Here is a 23,458-nt window from a genome sequence, read left to right as displayed (position 1 = left end):
AAGTTTCACCTGCAGCAGAAAGACAGGTCTGTTCCTATGGGGAATGTGTGTGTGTGTGTGTGTGTGTGTGTGTGTGTGTGTGATTTGCATATGTGTGTGTATGTGTGGTGCTTATATGTGTGCAATTGTTTGGGTGGTGGATGTGTACATGGAGGCATGAGTATGACATCAGAAACCTTACCAGATCACTTTTCATCATATTTGCTAAAGTCTCTTGCATTATTCAGAACTTGCTAATATGGGCTAACCCACACAGTGTAGGGTCTAGTGATCTGAATTCCTGAGCTCAGGGAATTCACTTTCTCTGCTGAGCCACCTCCCACTCCTGCAATTTTAATAAGCTCCAAATTACCGATTGCATGATAGAAACTCTGACCCTTTCCTGCTCAGAATTCTTTTTTTTTCCTTTTTTTTATTAGGTACTTTCCTCATTTACATTTCCAATGCTATCCCAAAAGTCCCCCATACCCTCCCCCCCCACTCCCCTACCCACCCACTCCCACTTTTTGGCCCTGGCGTTCCCCTGTACTGGGGCATATAAAGTTTGCATGTCCAATGGGCCTCTCTTTCCACTGATGGCCGACTAGGCCATCTTTTGATACATATGCAGCTAGAGTCAAGAGCTCCAGGGTACTGGTTAGTTCATAATGTTGTTCCACCTATAGGGTTGCAGATCCCTTTAGCTCCTTGGGTACTTTCTCTAGCTCCTCCATTGGGGGCCCTGTGATCCATCCAATAGCTGACTGTGAGCATCCAATTCATAAGTTTCTATCAAAGGGAAATGTCTTCTTCGTTCTCACTCTGGAACTATGTGCCTTTTGTAAATGGTCCGAAGATATAAATGGGTGGGTTCCTCCCTTCCTTCCTTCCTTCCTTCCTTCCTTCCTTCCTTCCTTCCTCCCTCCCTCCCTCCCTCCCTCCCTCCCTCCCTCCTTCCTTCCTTCCTTCCTTCCTTCTTTCCTTCCTTCCTTCCTTCCTCCCTTTCTTTTAAAATCTTGTCATAGACTGCCAGAACGCTGATTTTAAAATATCATGTGCACTATAATCTTTTAAAAGTATCATGTGTACTATAATCTATATGTAGTAACAAAAACCTCTCCCATCTTTGCTGTGCCTGTACCAGAGCCTCTTTGGCACAGGGAAACACCAACCACAGGCTGTGGATACAGTTCCCAAGGACATTATCATATTTGGGAGACAAAGGGTGTCTTCCACTTGCTGATCGCCCTCAAATTTCCTTACAAAATAAATATGCTTCTCACTTATATGACTTACATTACAGTGAGCTACTGCTGAGAATCCTATGGACATCATAGCAGAAGATTTTAAAAGAAAACAAAAGGAGTTGGAGAGATGGCTCAGTGGTCAAATGTGCAGCTTGGTCTTCATGGAGGTTTCAAACAACTGGAGCAAGGGCTATCTCAAAAGCTGTTGCCTGTGTGTGGGATATGTTCTTCTAGCTGGGCTGCCTTGTCTAGCCTTAGTGGGAAAGTGCCTAACTTAGCAGAGACTTGAAGTGACCAGGTTGGGAGATTCTGGGGGGTGGGGGGTGGTTCCCACTCATTCAGAGGAGAAGGAAGGAGGGGAAAAGATTGTGGGAGCAGATGACTGGGAGGGGGACAGTGAGCTGGATATAAAGTGAATAAGGAAAGAAAGAAAGAAAGAAAGAAAGAAAGAAAGAAAGAAAGAAAGAAAGAAAGAAAGAAAGAAAGAAAGAGAAAGCAAGCAAGCAAAGGCAGGTTCAATTCCCATAACCCACATGGCAGCTCACAACTGCCTGTAACTCCTGTCTCAGGGAATCTGACACACCCATACAGACATGCAACCAAATCATCAATGTAAAATAACAATTGAAAAGAAAAGGAAAGGAAGGAGGAAAGAAAGAGGTAAATAAATAAATAAATTTACATCTTAGGACCATTTATAACAAATGCATTATTCCAGAATGGAGAAAAGAGATCATTTTCTCTTTGATAGAAACTTAAAAGGCAAAAAGCAAGTGGCTAGACAAAGCAAGCTCCCGAGCAGTGCTGGGTAAGTAGGACCCACTGTCTCTGTGGAAGCCATTCTCTTTGTAGGATATTATGAAGTAAGCCGATAGTTGTAAAATCTGCAGTTTCTCTGAGTAAACCAAGCAAAGTGACTCCTGCTTCTTTCTCGTGTCAGCATCTTGTATTAAGCTCCCAGCATGCTAATCTCTTCCATCCACAGCAACAAGAAAATATAGATCTACCAGCAGCCCTGGTGAGTGACCAAACGTTCCTACAGCTTCCCCACTGAAGTGTTTCACTGCTGTTGGGGACACAGTAAAGAATCTAGCTGTATTTTTCCCATCATGGACTCCAGGGTAATTACATGACATAATCTAAGATAAGGAAGTAAACACACAGGCTGATAAGGTCCCTGGAGTCAGGGTGCATTTCTGTAACAAACACCTGGAGTACAACTTATAAAGAGAAACACTAATGCCTTCTTTGTTTTCTTGTTTTTGTTCTTTTCCATGACTGGATAGGTCTGTTGCTTTTGGGTCTGTGGCAGCTTATTCTGATAGGAGCACAAGGTGAAGCCGACCACTTAGCACCTTACTGGGGAGGTGTATGAAGGGCAACAAGCATGTTCGTCTTGGCCATTAGGAAAATGAATGTGAAACTCTTATGAGGTATTACTGCACAGACACAGGAGAAACTGAGAAAGACAGATGTCCAATGCTGGAGAGTTTGTGACTGAACTGGGTCTCTCAAACATTTCTAGAACATGCAAATGTAGAGCCACCTTGCATAATGGCTGGGAGATTACGCTCTGTTTACATTAAAAGATAGCACTTTACCCTGCCCTATTTGTTAATGGGAAATAAATATGTGTGTGTGTGTGTGTTTGTATAAATAAACATGTGTCATGCTTGTGCATCTTTATGTCACAGTGCACATGTAGAGATTGGAGGAGCTCTAGTGGAGGGATAAGATGATAGATTTAGAATTTTTTTTTCTTTTGGCTTCTCAGCACCTGGAAATCAAAATAGCTAGAAATCAGTATCTCCCCATGATGGATGACTAAAGGCTTGCACTGAAGGTGTATGGACAGAGACTAGGAAAGACTCACACTGGTTATCTGAAAAGAGAAGAAAATAGTATTTCAGTACTGAGCCTACTGTGGCCAGGCAGCAGGACAGAAGGAAACAGTAACAGGATGCAGAAAGGAAGAGACACGGGCAAGAATGTGGTATAAACAGATGAGGAACAGAAATACAGTCTGCACCCAGCTAACCTTGATTGGTGAGTATGTTGTTGCTTGCCAAGGGCTCTAGCAAACAACATCAAAACAGTAACACTATATTGAGATGCCATCTTGACAGGATTGCACACAAATGTGTTTCCTTGGTATATACAAGTCACTAATACATTGTCCCTTCTTATAATGTATAGCCAAGTACTGTCACATTGTTCCTTCCAGCACCTATCTTGTATTTCAGGGTGGTCACAGTGAAGAAATCTATGTGACCATTATATCCAGTAAAATTTAAAACAGAGATCTAGAAAGGGGTGCAGCTTGTTTTTTTGTTGTTGTTATTGTTTTTTAAGACTGATAATCTCAGAGAAAGATGTTTGGGACCTAGAACAGTTCCAATTTCATGCAGAAACTAGGTGTCAGAAGATCATGCTTATAGGCAATTAGAAACCTGGAACAGTATGTCCCTGGTTCTAGATGTTCTAGAAGAGTTTGTTGCTCATTCTTCACGTGAGTTTTACATTGGGACCTGTGATCCGAAAATATGTAAGAGCTTCATGTCAAGATGTTTCTAAGGATTCTTTGAGTTTATATGTTAGATACAAACTCTACTCAAAGGAAGTCTGATTCCATAGTATCTTATTTGAAAGCCATTCCAATCAGTTCCAGACTTAAACTATTTCCATTGGGTGAATCAGGTAGAAGAAATCATTTTAAGGAACTGAAGACAACACTGATGAAGTAAAACATTAAGCCTGTAATAAAGATAAAAGAATAAGAACTTAAGAACACACTTATGAACAGACCATGCAAGACTTCTCTGACACAATTAAAAGACCAAGTTTATATAACTTTTCATGAAGAAGGTGCTGAGGTACAGACTAAAGACATAGAAAATTTCTTCAGCAGCACCTGAAAGACTGGTGAAGACGTGGACATTTAGGTACAGAAGGTCTTTAGAATCCAAACAGACATAACCACAACCTCTCAACATCATATTACACTTAATGTCAGAATACAAAGAATACAATGGATCAACTGACTTATAATGTCAAAGCCATTAGGATACCAGTATATTTCTCAACAGAATTTTTAAAGGCCTGGGGATCTTGGAGAGATGTATTTCTACCTTTGAAAGGAAGTAACTGTCAACCTAGGCTACTGTCATTTGATAAAGTTGTTCTTCAGAGTCAAAAGAAAGATAGAAATCTTTCAAGATAAGCAAAAACTAAAGCAAATAGTGATTAATAATTATTGTAGAGGATACAAGATTATACAGAAGAATAAGTCCTCACGGCTAGGAAAGCAGAGGAAACAATAAATCTTACTAGAAAATCAAGTAATGAATTAGGAAAGAACAGAACATTATATACAGAAAAGAAAATGACAGTAATAAGTACAGCTTCCCACTATGACCCTGAATATGAATGTTATTTTTCAAATTTTGTCACAGATAGGCTTACTGAATCAAAAATTGAGATTTACTGTTTGCTGCCTGCAAGAAACATACCTCGCCAGAAAAGACAAACATAGACTGAAAGTAATGGAATGGGAAATTATATTCCAAGCAAATGGAATTCAGAATCAAACATGAAAGGTCTACTCATATATGACAAAGTACGTTTCCATCTATGTAGATCAGAATAGACCTTTTAAAAATGTTCATTACATATTGATAGATGAAACAGCAAATCAAAAGATAGGATTATAATCTTCCGGTCAGAAAAGCACCGGGTTAGCTAGGGCGCAGGGTCGGCTGACACTCGCCAGCTACCCACAACACCAGCCACAGGATCTTAAGACTTCTGGTGAGTGGAACACAGCTTCTGCTCCAATCCAATGTCGCGCGGGACCTGAGACTGCATTAGTTAGGGAAGCAGAAAACCGGCCTGAGTAGGACCACAGGCCTCTTCCGGCGTACCGCCAGCTACCCACGACCCCCGCCACAGGATTTTGAGACTGCTGGTGAGTGGAACACAGCTTCTGCTCTAATCTTTAAACAGTGACAACGACAACAACTAACCCCAGAGATTACCAGATGGCGAAAGGTAAACGTAATAATCTTACTAACAGAAACCAAGACCACTCACCATCATCAGAACCCAGCACTCCCACTTCGCCCAGTCCAGGGCACCCCAACACACCGGAAAAGCTAGACACGGATCTAAAAGCATATCTCCTGATGATGGTAGAGGACTTCAAGAAGGACTTTAATAACACACTTAAAGAAATACAAAGGAACACTGGTAAACAGGTAGAAGACAGTAAAGAGGAAGCACAAAAATCCCTTAAAGAATTGCAGGAGAACACTGCTAAAGAGTTACAAATCCTTAAAGAAAAACAAGATAACATAATCAAACAGGTAGAAGTCCTTAATGAAAAAACAGGAAAACACATCCAAACAGATGATGGAAATGAACAAAACCATACTAGACCTAAAAAGGGAAGTAGACACAATAAAGAAAACCCAAAATGAGGCAACACTGGAGATAGAAACCCTAGGAAAGAAATCTGGAACCATAGATACCAGCATCAGCAACAGAATACAAGAGATGGAAGAGAGAATCTCAGGTGCAGAAGATTCCATAGAGAACATCGGCACAACAATCAAGGAAAATGTAAAATGCAAAAAGATCCTAACTCAAAACATCCAAGAAATACAGGACACAATGAGAAGACCAAACCTACGGATAATAGGAGTGGATGAGAATGAAGATTTTCAACTCAAAGGACCAGCAAACATCTTCAACAAAATTATAGAAGAAAACTTCCCAAATCTAAAGAAAGAGATGCCCATGACCATACAAGAAGCCTACAGAACTCCAAATAGACTGGACCAGAAAAGAAATACCTCCCGACACATTATAATCAGAACAACAAATGCTCTAAATAAAGATAGAATACTAAAAGCAGTAAGAGAAAAAGGCCAAGTAACATATAAAGGCAAGCCTATCAGAATTACACCAGATTTTTCACCAGAGACTATGAAAGCCAGAAGATCCTGGACGGATGTTATACAGACACTAAAAGAACACAAATTCCAGCCCAGGCTACTATACCCAGCCAAACTCTCAATTAACATAGCTGGAGAAACCAAAGTATTCCACGACAAAACCAAATTCACACATTATCTCTCCACGAATCCAGCCCTTCAAAGGATAATAACAGAAAAAAAAAACCAATACAAGGACAGGAACCACACACTAGAAACAACAAGAAGGTAATCCCTCAACAAACCTAAAAGAAGACAGCCACATGAACAGAATGCCAACTTTAACAACAAAAATAACAGGAAACAACAATTACTTTTCCTTAATATCTCTTAATATCAATGGACTCAACTCCCCGATAAAAAGACATAGACTAACAAACTGGCTACACAAACAAGACCCAACATTTTGCTGCTTACAGGAAACTCATCTCAGAGAAAAAGATAGACACTACCTCAGAATGAAAGGCTGGAAAACAATTTTCCAAGCAAATGGTTGAAGAAACAAGCTGGAGTAGCCATTCTAATATCTGATAAGATTGACTTCCAACCCAAAGTCATTAAAAAAGACAGGGAGGGACACTTCATACTCATCAAAGGTAAAATCCTCCAAGAGGAACTATCAATCCTGAACATCTATGCTCCAAATACAAAGGCAGCCACATTCATTAAAGAAACTTTAGTAAATCTCAAAGCACACATTGCACCTCATACAATAATAGTGGGAGACTTCAACACACCACTTTCACCAATGCACAGATCATGGAAACAGAAACTAAACAGGGACACAGAGAACCTAAGAGAAATTATGAATCAAATGGATCTGGCAGATATCTACAGAACATTCTATCCTAAAACAAAAGGATATACCTTCTTCTCAGCACCTCATGGTACCTTCTCCAAAATTGACCACATAATTGGTCACAAAACAGGCCTCAACAGATACAAAAATATTGAAATTGTCCCATGCATCCTATCAGATCACCATGGACTAAGGCTGATCTTCAATAACAAAATAAATAATAGAAAGCCAACCTTCACGTGGAAACTGAACAACACTCTTCTCAATGATACCTTGGTCAAGGAAGGAATAAAGAAAGAAATTAAGGACTTTTTAGAATTCAATGAAAATGAAGCCACAACATACCCAAACTTATGGGACGCAATGAAAGCATTTCTAAGAGGAAAACTCATAGCTCTGAGTGCCTCCAAAAGGAAACTAGAGAGAGCACACATTAGCTGCTTGACAACATACCTAAAAGCACTAGAACAAAAGGAAGCAAATTCACCCAAGAGGAGTAGACGGCAGGAAATAATCAAACTCAGGGGCGAAATCAACCAAGTGGAAACAAGAAGAACTATTCAAAGAAAAAACCAATCAAGGAGCTGGTTCTTTGAGAAAATCAACAAGATAGATAAACCCTTAGCCAGACTCACTAGAGGGCACAGGGAAAGCATCCTAATTAACAAAATCAGAAATGAAAAAGGAGACATAACAACAGATCCTGAAGACATCCAAAACACCATCAGATCCTTCTACCAAAGGCTACACTCAACAAAACTGGAGAACCTGGATGAAATGGAGAAGTTCCTAGACAGATACCAGGTACCAAAGTTGAATCAAGATCAGGTTAATGATCTACAGCCCTATATCCCCCAAAGAAATAGAAGCAGTCATTAATAGTCTCCCAACTAAAAAAAGCCCAGGACCAGATGGGTTTAGTGCAGAGTTCTATCAGACCTTCAAAGAAGATCTAATCCCAGTTCTTCAAAAACTATTCCACAAAATAGAAACAGAAGGTACTCTACCCAACTCATTCTATGAAGCCACAATTACTCTGATACCTAAACCACAAAAAGACCCAACAAAGATAGAAAACTTCAGACCAATATCCCTTATGAATATTGATGCAAAAATCCTCAATAAAGTTCTTGCTAACCGAATCCAAGAACACATCAAAACAATCATCCATCCTGACCAAGTAGGTTTCATCCCAGGGATGCGGGGATGGTTCAATATATGGAAATCCATCAACTTAATCCAGTATATAAACAAACTCAAAGACAAAAACCACATGGTCATCTCCTTAGATGTGGAAAAAGCATTTGACAAGATCCAACACCCATTAATGATAAAAGTCTTGGAAAGATCAGGAATTCAAGGCCCATACCTAAACATGATAAAAGCAATCTACAGCAAACCAGTAGCCAACATCAAAGTAAATGGTGAGAAGCTTGAAGCAATCCCTCTAAAATCAGGGACTAGACAAGGCTGTCCACTTTCTCCATACCTATTCAACATTGTACTTGAAGTCCTAGCCAGAGCAATTCGACAACAAAAGGAGATCAAAGGGATTCAAATTGGAAAAGATGAAGTCAAAATATCACTTTTTGCAGATGATATGATAGTATATATAAGTGACCCTAAAAATTCCACCAGAGAACTCCTAAGCCTGATAAACAGCTTCAGTGAAGTAGCTGGATATAAAATTAACTCAAACAAATCAATGGCCTTTCTCTACACAAAGAATAAACAGGCTGAGAAAGAAATTAGGGAAACAACACCCTTCTCAATAGTCACAAATAATATAAAATATCTTGGCATGACTCTAACTAAGGAAGTGAAAGATCTGTATAATAAAAAATTCAAGTCTCTGAAGAAAGAAATTATAGAAGATCTCAGAAGATGGAAAGATCTCCCATGCTCTTGGATTGGCAGGATCAACATTGTAAAAATGGCTATCTTGCCAAAAGCAATCTACAGATTCAATGCAATCCCCATCAAAATTCCAAATCAATTCTTCAACGAATTAGAAAGTGCAATCTGCAAATTCATCTGGAATAACAAAAAACCTAGGATAGCAAAAACTGTTCTCAAGGATAAAAGAACCTCTGGTGGAATCACCATGCCGGACCTAAAGCTCTACTACAGAGCAATTGTGATAAAAACTGCATGGTACTGGTATAGTGACAGACAAATAGACCAATGGAATAGAATTGAAGACCCAGAAATGAACCCACACACCTACGGTCACTTGATCTTCGACAAGGGAGCTAAAAACATCCAGTGGAAGAAAGACTGCATTTTCAACAAATGGTGCTGGCACAACTGGTTGTTAACATGTAGAAGAATGCGAATCGATCCATTCCTATCTCCTTGTACTAAGGTCAAGTCTAAGTGGATCAAGGAACTTCACATAAAACCAGAGACACTGAAACGTATAGAGGAGAAAGTGGGGAAAAGCCTTGAAGATATGGGCACAGGGGAAAAATTCCTGAATAGAACAGTAATGGCTTGTGCTGTAAGATCGAGAATTGACAAGTGGGACCTCATGAAACTGCAAAGCTTCTGCAAGGCTAAAGACACCATCAATAAGACAAAAAAAACCACCAACAGATTGGGAAAGGATCTTCACCTATCCTAAATCAGATAAGGGACTAATATCCAATATATATAAAGAACTCAAGAAGGTGGACTCCAGAAAGTCAAATAACCCCATTAAAAAATGGGGCTCAGAACTGAACAAAGAATTCTCACCTGAGGAATACCGAATGGCAGAGAAGCACCTGAAAAAATGTTCAACATCCTTAATCATCAGGGAAATGCAAATCAAAACAACCCTGAGATTCCACCTCACACCAGTCAGAATGGCTAAGATCAAAAATTCAGGTGACAGCAGATGCTGGCGAGGATGTGGAGAAAGAGGAACACTCCTCCATTGTTGGTGGGATTGCAAGCTTGTACAACCACTCTGGAAATCAGTCTGGCGGTTCCTCAGAAAATTGGACATAGTACTACCGGAGGATCCAGCAATACCTCTCCTGGGCATATATCCAGAAGATGTCCCAACCAGTAAAAAGGACACATGCTCCACTATGTTCATAGCAGCCCTATTTATAATAGCCAGAAGCTGGAAAGAACCCAGATGTCCCTCAACAGAGGAATGGATACAGAAATTATGGTACATTTACACAATGGAGTACTACTCAGCTATTAAAAAGAATGAATTTGGGGCTGGTGAGATGGTTCAGTGGGGAAGAGCACCGACTGCTCTTCCAAAGGTACTGAGTTCAAATCCCAGCAACCACATGGTGGCTCACAACCACCCATAATGAGATCTGATACCCTCTTCTGGTGCATTTGAAGACAGCTACAGTGAACTTATACTAATAAATAAATCTTTAAAAGAAAAAAAAAAAAGAATGAATTTATGAAATTCCTAGCCAAATGGATGGACCTGGAGGGCATGATCTTGTGTGAAGTAACACAATCACAAAAGAACTCACACAATATGTATTCACTGATAAGTGGACATTAGCCCAAAACTTAGGATACCCAAGATATAAGATACAATTTGCTAAACGCATGAAACTCAAGAAGAATGAAGACCAAAGTGTGGACACTGTGCCCCTTCTTAGAATTGGGAACAAAACACCCAGGGAAGGAGTTACAGAGACAAAGTTCGTAGCTGTGATGAAAGGATGGACCATTTAGAGACTGCCGTATCCAGGGATCCATCCCATAATCAGCTTCTAAACGCTGACACCATTGCATACACTAGCAAGATTTTGCTGAAAGGACCCAAATATAGCTGTCTCTTGTGAGACGATGCCGGGGCCTAGCAAACACAGGAGTGGATGTTCACAGTCAGCTATTGGATGTATCACAGGGCTCCCAATGGAGAAGCTAGAGAAAGTACCCAAGGAGCTAAAGGGATCTGCAACCCTATTGTTGGAACAACATGATGTACTAACCAGAACCCCGGAGCTCTTGTCTCTAGCTGCATATGTATCGAAAGATGGCCTAGTCGGCCATCAATGGAAAGAGAGGTCCATTGGACTTGCAAACTTTATATGCCCCAATATAGGGGAACGCCAGGGCCAAAAGAATGGGAATGGGTGGGTAGGGAAGTGGGGGGCGCTATGGGGGACTTTTGGGATAGCATTGGAAATGTAATTGAGGAAAATATGTAATAAAAATATTAAAAATTAAAAAAAATCCTAAAAGATTAAAGGTTATACAATCATGAAAAAAAAAGATAGGATTATAAATACATATATATGTAAATATTGGTGCATTCAATCATATAAAACAAGCACAACTGGACACAAAAAGACAGAATAACAGCTATGTCCCTATTATCAATAGCAAGTAACGTCAATACCATATTTTCTCTGGTGTAGAGGTAATCTAAACCAGAAACATAAAAGAAAATTTAGAGCTAAACTATAGCATAAATAAGTGGATTTGAGACCATCATAAAATATATACCTCAACTACTATAGAATAAATGATTCTTTTCAGTATCTTATGGAATTTTGTCTAAAACGCATCATGTTGTGTATCATTAAAACCGTTCTAAGCAAATGCAAAAGAGTGGAGTAATTTCTCATATCTTATTAGATCAAAATGGGATGAAGCCACAAATTAACAGCACTAACAATAATTATTTCTTTTTATCTTTCTTTTTTTTCTTTGTGACAATGTCTCAGTTTATAGCCTAGGCTGGTCAGTACTTGCTCCATAGATCAGGAATACCTCAAATTCATGGTAATCTTCATTATTTATACCCTTAAGTGCCAGGATAAGATGCCTATGATACTATCTCTGACTTAATAATGAACTATTGAATGATGGAAGTATTTGAGGAAATAAAGGGAGCTTAAAATTCCTGAAAAAAGTGAAAATGGAATCAACAGAATCAGCAAGATACAATAAGGCAGTTCTTAGAATATCTTCTAAACTTCAGAAGACCTCTCTGACACAATTAAAAGACCAAGTTTATATAACTTGATCAGAGCTATTAGTGACTGCGATGAAAAATAAGAGAGATTTTGATTATTTCTTTCATGATAGAGGTCAAAGTCTTAGGAAAGAACCAGTAAGAACCAGTCAGCACAACACCCAGAGGGTAGAAATAAATTATAAAGATCCAGGCTGAAATCAAAACTATTTAAGATGACTATCACCAAATATCCATCAAATGCTGGCAAGGATAAGAATGGGGAAAGAACTCTTAATATACTCGACAATGGTAGAATTGGAAATTAGTGTAGCCACTGTGGACATCAGTATGGAAATTCCATAGAAAATATTATACAATTTAGTTGTTTCATGATAAAAGAAGAGGTAAAAGCATCACACCACAGAAATACACTTGTATTTATCATGGTGCTTCATAAAAGTCAAGTCATAGAAGGAGTGAAGGAGCCCACCAGTGACGTGGATAAAGAAAAACTCATCCATATACACAATAGATGAAATCATACAGGCATAAAGGAGGAGGAAATACCATTTCCCAGAAAAAAGACAGAAGTAGAAATCATCATTTTAAGCCAGCCAGATTCAAAATAAAAAAGTATTATGTGGCTTTTTTCCTCACAGATGAAATAGAGAAAAAAAATAGATGAGGGGCTCAGGAAATGACTCAGTGGGTATTAACAATTTCTGCACAAACATGAGGATCAGAGTTCAAACCTGTTTCACCCATGTGATGAGTCTAGTGTGTTTTCATACATGCCTATAGCAATGGTACTCTTTGAGGAAGGAGACAGAAATTCACCAGGGTACTAGATACCAGCCTTCATTGAGAGGCTGTTTCAAGGTAATGAGGTAAAGAATGGAAGAACTGGACACATGACATCATCCTCTGGCCTCTGCAGGCACAAAATGCACATATATATGCTTGCACACACACACACACACACACACACACACACACACACACCATCCATAAAGAAAGAATGTGGGCCATTATAAAAGGGCAGTGAGAGGCCTAGGGAGGATATGGAAGGACAATGAGGAGATGATCCTGACCAATGCATGTTATGCTCACATATAAGAATGTCACAGTGAAATCCATTGTTTTTAAACCTGTCCACAAAAAAAAAAATGTGAATAAGAACACACATAGTAACTTTATTACACCTAGCTAAGCTTGAAACAGTTCAAATGTGTACCAGAAGCAGAACACATATATTGTGTTATAGTCACAATCAAATAATTATATTACTTAAGGGTCAAAGGAAAGGAAACAAATTGCTGACACAAACAGCATACTAACACTTCAAGAGCATATGGCCATTTTGCATAAATTTTAGACAAGTGTTTTGTCTGTGTGTGTTTGTGTGTGTCCACATAAAATACATATGTGTGTGCACGCATGTTCATGTGAGAACATGTGTGGGGTTGTGGAGCTCAGAGGTCAACTTTACATGTTGTTCCTCAGGCACTATCCAATTTGTTTTTGAAGCTGTATCTCTCACTGATCTGGAGTTCTCTAATTACACTGGCTAGCCAGCAAGCACAAGGCTCTGTTCGTCTTCTTTTCCTCAATGCCGAGATCACAAAGCATGCTACCATGACCAGCTTTTTCATGTGGGTTCTGGTGATTAAACGTAGGTCTTCATGTTTGAGTGTCAAGCATGTTTCCAACTGAGTTACCTTTTCCATCCCTAAAATGAAGTCTTGGGGAAAGAGGTAAGCAGGGTGATTGGCTTTAAGAGGTGGCATGGATAGATAACTAGAGGCCAGCTATGAAGAGGTGGGTAGCAACTTGGTAGAGTGGAGGAAATAGTCTACATCTTGAGGTTGAGAACCACTGCTGTGGATAAAGGCATGTGTGATCCCTGCTTAGCCATATTCTACATGAAGGTCACACACTGTCTCTGAAGACAGTAAGTAATGTCTTGTGAGTTCTGTGGGAGAATACAAGGAAGCTGTCAATGGACTCTCCTAGACTCCTCATGATTTTCCTGTGCTTATTTTAGTGTGAATTTCTGCTGTGAGTGCTTTCAATGCATCACTGAACAGAAGTGGTCTTAGGATTCCCTGAAGTTTACATGTGCATACACACATATGTGCACACACACATAGACTGGAGTTAGAGAATGGCTTTCTGTAGTGTGGATGGTACAGTGAACAGGCTGGAATTAACATCCCAGAAATATAATCCTGTATTAAGTTAGTCTAGAATTTTCTGTGCTGGCTTCAGCCAAGAAAGTGCTATTATACAGTGTGTTGAAATTATTGGAAAATCATGGCTACTATGCATTAAAAAAAAAAAAAGACAGACAAGCCTTCTCCAAATCTAGAAGGAAAGGATCATAGCAGCTACATTGCCTTCCCTCCGACTCATTACTCTCTCCTTGCTTCATGTTTGATATCCCATCCAGCATTCCAGGGTTTTCGGTCTCAGTTCCACATGAATCCCTTCACAGCCCATCTAATAAAATGTAATTGTCTCTTCATCCATGTATTTGAATGTCTCCTACTAAAATATGAGCTTTATAAGAACAGCGGATGGCTGTGGATTGCTGGCACCGTGTGTAGGCCTGGCCTTGAAAGCAGTACCATTTGAAGGGTAAAATCCAGAATAGTTGAATTTTGTGAACATGGCTGTCTCTCTGCTGCCATAGGAATCCTACATATGTAATTTTCAGTTTGGAACCATCTCCACATTCTCCTTCCCTGTTAAGTGACTAGCGTTCGTCTGTATCATCTGAAACACCCCTTTCTCACAACTTCTCAAACTCTCCCATGTTATGTTCTCCGTTGCCACATGACAAATACCCTAATATTAGTGACTTAGATCGGCATCTACTTGGTTCCAGTTCTGATGGAAGAGGTTTGGGTGAATTCCACTGAACCATGCATTTGATGGTCAATGTTAGTATCCTGAGATAGCTGAAACAAAGAGCCACAAACTCGGTTGCTTAGTAACAGAAATGTAGTCTCTTTGAATTGTGGAGATTTGAAGTCCAAATTAGAGGTCCTGACAGGAATTTCTTCTGCAAATACTCTAGGAAGGTGGCTAAAGTCACCATTATGCCACCAACACATTCTACCTACAGAGTCTCTAAAAATAACCTCCATTGCCTTTCTCAGAATTCAGTAGCCTCATACATTGGTCTTATAGCAGCACAGGTCCAATCCCAGTCTCCACCTTCACATATGCCCCTGTGTCTGTGTCTCAGTGTTTTCATTCAATAACCTTGCTCATGTCTGTGTGACAAATCTGACTTCTCACAAAGACATCATTCATGGAACTGAGGGCTGTATTCTAATGACTCAGTTTTATTAAATATACAGAGACCCTTCTTATGATGACAGATGTACTCATAGAGACTGAGAGGTTAGCAATTCAGCTTATCCTTTTGTGTGTGTAGGATTCAACCCGGAATTATCTGACAATGCTGAATTCAAGGGGATACAACTTGGACTGACTCTTACTTTGGAAGACTTCACTTCCAAGTTCATTCAGTTCTGAGAGGAGTTCAGTTTGTTACACTATGAAGTGTCTATCAACCAGAGGACATACTCAGGCTCTAGAGGCTACTGATATTCCTCATCTCATGGCTCCTGCTACCCTAGAGGTGTCAATCTGCATGGAATTCATCCTAAGTTTAGCATCTCTCAGACATCCCCTGTCTCACAGGTGGAGAAAATGTGTTTCTTTGAAAGGGTTCGTATAATTAGACTAGGACCTCTGGGACGATTTCTCTTGTGCCATAAAACTGAACATACTTAAGCAATTAATAGCTTATATTTACAAGTTTTACTGCCAAGCAGAGCAGAGGAGCTGTGTAAGGAAAGGGGTCATTAAGGGTCTCTCTTGTAATTCTGCCTATCACATCATTCTTATCAGGTTCTTTTACGTGCTTCTTTAAACACCAAATTACATGTGTGCATCAAGTTAAGGTTCTATGAGGGTAAGGGATAAATGTCTCTTATTCACAGTTGAAGACTTAAACATCAAGGTTAAGACAATAAGTATGCAAATAAGTAAATAAATAGACACAGCTGTAAAAATGACAAATTTCTCATGATTGCAGGTTGGTTTGACCTATTCATTCATAGTCCCAGAGGTCCTAGTCTAATTATACGAACCCTTTCAAAGAAACACATTTTCTCCACCTGTGAGACAGGGGATGTCTGAGAGATGCTAAGCTTAGGATGAATTCCATGCAGATTAACACCTCTAGGGCGGCAGGAGCCACGAGATGAGGAATGTCAGTAGTCTCTAGAGCCTGAGTGAGTGTGTAAATCAGGTACAGAAACACTGAGGGCGATTGTCTTGCCCTAATCAGACCATTGTTTTCAGACAGAGAAATACATTCTGGCAGGAGCTGAGTGTGTGGATTAGGTCGCCAGATGTCACAATTGCAATAGTGAACACAGAACCTTGAGTCATCGTGGTCAAAACTCTTGAGTGCTTACTCTTTGCACGAAGAATGGACTGCCATTTGCTCTGTCACATATTACCTTTACAATGAAATTAACTGGCACAGACAATTGGGTGATTGGTAATAAGAGAGTATGGGCACTTTGCAGTGCTACTAACATAACCACTTTGACCTAAAACAACAGGCATATTTGAGTTGCTAAGATTAAAATCCTATCCCTATTCCTTGACTGAATTGTTAAATCAATAAATAGCCTCCTTGTAATATGAAACTTCTGATCTGTTGGATCTGGGAGTGGGGTGCTTACAAGAAACACAGCACTTCCAGGTAACACTGAGAGCTTTTCTACTTGGCCTCCTCTCTGCTCTTTTTAGCAGACATTACATAATTCACAGAGAGAGGTGGTCTGAAATAATCCCAGATTATGAAGACAAAGCAAAGCAAAGCACCTGATATGTCTGAGTTTTTACTGCTAAAAATGGAGTCAACAACCCCATTTGTAGGAGCTCAGCTCAATGGCACCTTACATGTGGAAAACAAATTTTGGGTTAGAGGAAACCAGCTGAGGTTTCTCAGAAGGTGGAAGAAGGGTAGAAGTCAGAGAGTAGAAGGAGATCAGAAAAAACTAATAAAATTAAGGTGATACTTGATGTCAGTAAGTCTAGGATACTGAAGATTTTAAAATAATCTCTCAGGTATATATTGGTTTTTTTTTTAATCCAAAAAAACCTTCTTAGTGGCAAAGAAAATAATATGAGAGTGTCTTTTCTTTATAATTCTCACAGAATAAGTGAAATACAACACATTTCTTTCTTTTTTTTTTTAAAAGAAGATAGTTTAGTCTTCTGTCAAAAAAAACTGATGTAACTCAATGTATTTAAAGAAAATAGCCTAGGGACTGAACTATTTTAATTTGCTTCTCTAATGAGAGGTTCTTTGCAGTTCTTCTAAGAACATTTGTTTTCCTGTGCTTCTTTCTCCCACATTCTCTCCCACATACACATGCTAAAAGACAACGTGTAAAGAGGCCTGCCTGGGGAGAAAACTGAGCTGGGAGAAAGCTGGCTCTTAAGAGGCCTGGGTGCCTATGTGCACAGGTGCATCTGCAGATGTCCAGCAAAGAAGTGTGTGTGCGCGTGAGTGTGCGCGTGAGTGTGTGTATGTGTGAGTATGTAGGTGTGTGGACAAGGGTGTTAGTGGATGCCAGGAGAGAGAATCAAACCCCTTAGAGCTGGAGGCATAGGCGGCAGTTCTGAGCTGTCTGGCATGGGTGGCAGCACACAGACAGAGCACTGAACTATCTCTGGCTTCATGGCATTGCTTTTAAGCAGAAAGACAATAACATCAGCTCTGTGCCCATGTCTAACATGCATCATAACGTTCTAGCATTTAGTTTCATGTTTCTCACTTACATGTGCCTTTCTCTCTACCAGAAAGTCACAGACTTCCTCTGCTTTGGAGGCATATATGTGTGAGGGACTTCCTAATCCATACTAACTTGGTGGGGGGTGGGGGGGGATTTACCTCTCTTCACAAATCCAGCACTTTAAGCCCTCATGTTGAGGTTTGCTAGAGTGTGATAGTATCAGGAACCATGAGAGTCCCCTAAATGCGACTCCATAACTAATTATCGGAAGCAGCATGTGTAACCTTAGTAGGAATACACATTACTAGACCTCACCTCAGACCTACCCAATCCCAAACTCTTGGTCGGAGGTCCTTCATATCCTTCAGGGAGCTCTGATGTAGGCTCGTATGAGATTCATTTCCCCCTTTCATTTATACTTCTCAAGTATCTTACATGTGTGCCCAGACTCTCATCTCCTTCTCTTATCTTTTAGATATAAGGAAAAGGTGGTTTAGAAAGCTTAGGTCATTTGCCACTTCTCTGGTTAATGATAGGGCTGAGATTTAAACTCTGATTGTTTAGGCCTGAAGCCTTCTCCATTTGCCAAGTAACAGCATTTCTACTGGCCACAGCAAATCCAACCTGGAAAACAACCCTGCCTGGCTTTATCAGAAACCAAGCAACTCTGTCCGGTGTGGGGTGTCATGTCTATAAACCCAAGCCAAACTCGTCTTCTACTCCCCCACCCCACCATCACTGGGACAGACACACAATCATACCCCTAAGCTGGAAGCTTTAGTACCACTTAAGACATCAGGAGCATAGAGCATTTCAAGATCCTTGATCTCAAAGGATTTAGGCTTTAGCAGCCAACAAAAAAAGGACATGGAATTATGAATAACTGAAATGTGACATCCCAAGTATTCACAGTCAAGGGACAGGAGAAGCGGTGAAGGAGAGAGAGGGGGAAGAGAGAGAGAGAGAGAGAGAGAGAGAGAGAGAGAGAGAGAGAGAGAGAGAGAGAGAGAGAGAGAGCAGATTTGTGTTCTCCAGAACACTGATGGCATAGTACAGGAAAAGCTGGTACAACTTCAGTCAGATTGCTTGGTTGTATTTATGTCTATTTCCTAATAGTGATGAGATGTGGTAACTGTGCAAGTCATTCCATTAGAAGAAAATGACTAAAGGTTATGTAAGGTCTCTTCCAAATTAAAATGATCTCGAAGTAAAAGCTCCATAAAAGGGGCAGCAAGTCTTGAAAGGCAGAGAGTGGTTTGAGAAGGACAACCTGGGGTATGCATGGCTGCAAATACCAGCCCTTCCTCTGTGTACTGAGAAGCCAAAAGGGAACTCAGAAACAGAGTGGCCATCTTCATCTTTCCAAACCTTCCACAAAAGTCACTGGAACCTAGATGCTCCTGTTCATCACTCAAGTGACACTTCCAAGAAGAGCCTCTTTGCTTTGGAGGAGACTTTCCTCCTTTTCCTCCCTCCCTCCCTCCCTCCCTCCCTCCCTCCCTCCCTCCCTCCCTTCCTTCCTTCCTTCCTTCCTTCCTTCCTTCCTTTTTTCTTTTTTTTTCCTGCTGAGTTGCCAGATGGAGTACTTAAAAATACACCTCAGCTGTTGTTGGGTGCCAAAAATTTCACATCAACCAGCTGCTTGTGACTGGTTTTGATGCAAGGCTTAGAATGGCACACTACAACTCAGTAAGTAATTTGATGGAGACAAGACCAGTCAGCACACTGCAGAACAGGAGAGTCTGTTCTTTGATTTGACACTTCCTGATGTGTGAAAAACAACAACAACAAAACAGCAACTCTATCTCATAATTGAATAATATTGTACCTACCACATCTGTCTACAAAGTCTGAAAATATGAAAAATTGTCTCACACTGATAACAACATGTGTAAAACAAGTAGGGCTGCTACTTTCAAGCATACATTGGAATCTGGACAATATGCAAGTGTGGATTTATTGGGAACTATGGCAATGTCATAGGCAAGCACTATCATCTGCTCCTCAGGATACCCATGTGCTAAGCACCCATCTTATGGATAATTGACAATAAGAAAGTTACTTGCTTTGCCTATGGTCCCATCACTAGTGGGGGCTGGCCTCCAATTCGATGTCTTTTAGGCTTGCATCCCTAAACTATCATGTTTGTATTTGCTATAGGACTCTCTAGTCCAATTTTTTTCTAAAACTCTATGAATAATCAGAAAATAATTAATTTGAGTGCCATTGTTAATTAAATCAGATGCTGATAAATGACCATGTTACTTGACATTTTCAAAAATAAATCTCTCATTAAGAGGTTTCCTAATAGTAGGGCTAACCAAAAATCCTAAATGGATTAGAACACCTTGACACAAATGGTCCAGATTCTAGTATATTTAAAGGGGGAGAGAGATGGCAGCTTTGTGGCTCATTGTTGGTGACAGAGGTGCTTGCTTCTTTTTGCTACGTAGGGTAATTGATATGATAAACTTATGAACTATATGCACACCTTATCTCATTTCATTTGATCTTCACAGTAATCCAATAAACTCAGAAGGACATTTTGCAAGACGGGAGGTGAAGTTTGCAGAGAGTATATAAATCAGCTAGAACTCAGGAGTAGCCTATGCTTCAGGAACTGGCAGCAACTGGGCATCTCCACTGAGACAGGCCTTGTCATTATGGTAACTGACAATGCATTCAACATGTTAACTCCTATCCGAGAACTGGATTCTGCCTTCCAGGAATGTTCACTAATGTGTACAGAAGGTGACTGGGTGGAGAGCTAAGCTCTCTGATAGTCACAGAACCAATCTTATGTGGCAATGTTGGCTCTTCATACCCTATCAGTGTCATGCTTCAGCTTGTACAGTAGCAACCATAAAACATTTCATATTGTGTTAGTCATCATTTAGTTTCACTGGGTGTAAAGGGTGTGTGGACTGACAAGGAACTGGCAAAATGCTCAATTGGTCATTGAAATAATGGACTTTGCCATAGTGTTTAGCTTCTTTCAAAACCTCAGTTATTAGGATCTGTATAAAATGTAAACAAATACACAATATACTTGTATACTCTTGAATATTAATAACCTTTTAGCGCTCCAAGTATATGTTTTCAGTTTGGGAGCCATATTAGGTCTTTATTTGTTTTTAATAACATCAAACTATATGCTAATAGACTCTTAAAAGTTATCCACAATGCACACTAGGCTTAGGACTTATTTCTTATTCAAACCCCATTTTTTAGTTGGAGTTGAAAATTGGAAGCTATAGATCCAGTTCTACTGATAGATGGAAATTTTTTTCTCTGACTTAACTGCATTTTATTTAAGAATTTGATTTGATTTCACCTTGCTCACTTAAGGTTTCATTTAATCATAGTCTCTGCCGTTGCCAGCTATATTGAATGCATGTTAGTATTTTATCATTGTTTATTCTAGAGTTAGATCTTCATAGACAACTGAATTAGATGCTCATGGAGAGGTGCTTTAGTACAGAGTTTGTTAAAAAACCATTCAAGATGAATAAAAAATTAATGGCTTATTAAAATTTTAGGGGGTTGATATAATGATCTAAATATACACCAGATTGATACTATCTTAGACCTTCATTTCTTGACATAAAAATGATATTTGAATGCTAGGTGCATAGCTCAGATCTGTAATATCAGATTTAGTGAGACTGGAGCATGAGGGTTTTCATGAGATCAAAGCTAGCCTGGCCTCATATGAAACCATCCCTCACACTCACAAAACAAGCCAACTGCAAGAATCACTGTACTGGCTAGTTTTGTATCAACTTGACACAGCTGGAGTTATCACAGAGAAAGGAGCTTCAGTTGGAGAAATGCCTCCATGAGATACAACTGTAAGGCATTTTCTCAATTGGTGATCAAGGGGGAAAGACCCCTTGTAGGTGGGACCATCTCTGGGCTGGTAGTCTTGGTTCTATAAGAGAGCAGGCTGAGCAAGCCAGGGGAAGCAAGCCAGTAAAAAACATTCCTCCATGGCCTCTGCATCAGCTCCTGCTTCCTGACCTGTTTGAGTTCCAGTCCTGACTTCCTTGGTGATAAACAGCAGTATGGAATTGTAAGCAGAATAAACCCTTTCCTCCCCAACTTGCTTCTTGGTCATGATGTTTGTGCAGGAATAGAAACACTGACTAAGATAATCACTGAGATTGCTACTATCTGTTCAGCCATGATTAAAGTTGTGAAGCGCAGATGACTGGAAATGACTGGGTATGTGTGAGAACCCCAGGTCCAGAGCCTGCCTGTGTGGGAGCCTGAACACTTGGGAGATGATCTTCTATAAGATTGGCTAAGAGCAATGAATAGGACAAGTCTTCATGAAACTGCTGTTAGTTCTGCAGTCTTTTTATTCAATGAATACTTTCTGATAGCTATTTTCAATAATAATAATAATAATACTCCAGAGAAGAATGTGGATGGGCATGAAAGAGGGAAAGGAGGGTCCCACATCATTGCAGTACTCCACCTAATAGTCAACTTGCTATCAGCAGACGAGGGCCCCTTCTCTACGAGCATTTTTCCCTCTCTTCTGTGTATCACTGCCAGGAGCATGGCTCCTTTACTCTGCTTCTAAGTTGTCCTGTGTTTGGCTCTCTCAGTGCACCTGTCTCAGGGCATTACAGTTTCCATTTCAGGAGATCAAAAGCACTGTCACACAATAGTGTTTCTCAGATAAAGATCTGACATTGTATGGATCTTCATTTTTGAGATCTTCTGAACGATTCAGTTCTTGCTTGTCTTTGAAAACTATCTTTGTATCATTTAAGCCCGCTGCAAGTCACCCATGTTGCGTTTCTGGATTTTGACATTTTTATAAACCAGAATCATCTTCAACATAAAGAGCACATCGCCACCCCCTGGCCCGACCTCCCATCAGAGCTCAAAGCTTCCTCCTGGTTCACTTTAACCGCAATCATCTGCTAACAATCTCACCTTGAATATACCTAGAAACCCAGAGATAGAATATTGAAAATGTGTGAGCAGTTGCTTTTGTTCTTGTCCTGTGTGTTTTCTTAGAAGAGTTAATACAGGACGAGAAAGAGTGAAGAGAGATGGGTAAATTAATTAGAAACGTCAGACGTCTACTCAGGAGCAGTCTCCTTCCAGGAACCGGGTGAGACAGCTGAGAGCATCTTGTGATCATGCCCTTCAGCACACGGCCTTTCCTATGATGCACTTATCACACTGAGTGCTTGGCCGTACTTAGCCCAGACATAAGGTAAGATTAAACATGTTCTGTGGAGACATGATTAGATCATTATTTTAGGAAAATTTACATGCATTTGTTCACATAGCTGAATATCTCATCCAAGTCTGGACCATAGGCACTATAATGCATATCTATTATCTAGTCTTTCTTTAGCATCTTTACAAACTTATGCAAATTGCACATTTTAACAACACTGTCTACATGTGTGCATGTGTGTATGTGTGCATCTATATTTTGGGGAGGACACTCAAAGTTCTTATCAGGTATCTTCCTTATCCACTTTCTATTTCATTTATTGTGACAGGCTTTCTCACTGAATACAGAGCCAGTTCATTTGGCTAGTTTGGCTGGTCAGCTTCCTTTGGAATCCTAGGTGTATGTCTTCGGAGTGTTGAGATTACAGAAGTGTGGTATACATGCCTGGCTTTTTGTGTAGGTTTAGGGAATATATACTCACATCTCCATACTT

The 23,458-nt window shown here is 39.9% G+C and overlaps 1 protein-coding gene across 14 annotated transcripts in view; it reads right to left on the bottom strand.

Annotated features, from left to right (window-relative positions):
• Positions 1-23,458, bottom strand: part of Cadps (calcium dependent secretion activator) — a 454,319-nt gene that overhangs the window by 388,377 nt on the left and 42,484 nt on the right. The gene's annotated exons all lie outside the window — the stretch shown is intronic.

The sequence above is a fragment of the Mus caroli genome, unplaced genomic scaffold (assembly GCF_978045245.1).
Source record: "Mus caroli unplaced genomic scaffold, Mus_caroli_1 scaffold_12, whole genome shotgun sequence".
Lineage (NCBI taxonomy): Eukaryota > Metazoa > Chordata > Mammalia > Rodentia > Muridae > Mus > Mus caroli.
The sequence above is the reverse complement of the archived record's forward strand: the minus strand, read 5'-3'. Positions and strand labels throughout refer to the sequence as shown.